A 1,294-nucleotide genomic window follows, 5' to 3' on the forward strand; every position below is an offset into this window, starting at 1 on the left:
AGAGAGTTGCAGTGCACCAATGGGTAATGAAATGTCCAGTATTGCCTCTATGAGCCTTAAGCTTTCTCCGAGAAGAGAAAGCAGAACATGCCTCTTCTTCGTAGCAATTGTGTTTTTCCGTTTGCTGACACGAGGCATATTTGGAATTGTATCCAAATGGTTGAAATGATAAGATTTGTTGTAGAGATGAAGTGAAGAATAGATATCTTCGAGAATCGTACTTCGTGACTGAGAATGGCTGAGCAATCGGAACGGTTACAAGTCCAACGTGGGGTGGAGCCGTAAACTAATACAGGCGATCTAATAGCATTAATGTGCGGAGGATTGAGAGGGGTGGGAGGTTTGGGGGAGAGGGAGGTGGTGGTAGTTGGCTTGGGAGTTCGCGGGACGCAGGATGAAACGTCGTAAGTGTGTAGCGATGATGGTATCGGGAAGGACTACGAGATGGGGTTGAGTACAAGTCTTGAGATTCCAATCCTTTGATTCTGAAACTAAATCCTGATTGATCCCAAAATGCAGGAATTTTATTCGGACCCTGGGATTCATAGTTCCAAAGTCGATTTGCCGCAAATCCGAGCGCTTTTGCCACAAACATTTTGCAATTATGAATCCCTCCACTAGATCTCCTACGCAAACATCATAATTTCGTTGAATCGCCAAGCCATTTCCAAATGATTGCCTATATTGGGAAGTGACTCTGTCATTCCCGAAAAGATCTCGCAAAGCACAAATAATTGCGATCCTGGCAATAGCTTACAGCAAAGCGCAAACTGATAGCATTTAATCATCCACCAGGTAACCAAGCGGTGACTAACAGTCTTGACTGGGCTCACGGCCGAGCAAATCGAGAGCACAGCTCGCCCGAAACTGTCGCTTCATTGTATCGGCGCGTTTCTCGCGGTAGCGCTTTTGGATGCGGCGCCGGCGCTCCAGCTGACTGTTTCCAATTTTATACCAACGGCTCGTGAGCTGTTGATACAAGCTCATATCCTGTTCACGCAAAGGCTTCCATCGAATATGAAAATTCTTCAAGCCCAGACACAGCCTTAAAACTGGATCATAATTTTCCTCACTCCACTTCCACTTCATTCCAATTACATTCCAAATTCCACAAAGCCGCCCGAAGTAGTTCTCCACAATTATCCTATCGCTCGAAATTGCCATGTTCCCCGCCACATGCGCAGGAGACAAGAATCCACCTTGCGGCTTTCGCTTGGGGTGCACTATTCGGCAAAAATCCGCAGCGCCCTTATATCCTTTGTCCGCAAGGATTGCCCATTGGTTTGGGTACCTC

Source organism: Chondrus crispus, genomic scaffold, assembly GCF_000350225.1.
Source record: "Chondrus crispus Stackhouse genomic scaffold, scaffold_82, whole genome shotgun sequence".
In the NCBI taxonomy this organism is placed as follows: Eukaryota; Rhodophyta; class Florideophyceae; order Gigartinales; family Gigartinaceae; genus Chondrus; species Chondrus crispus.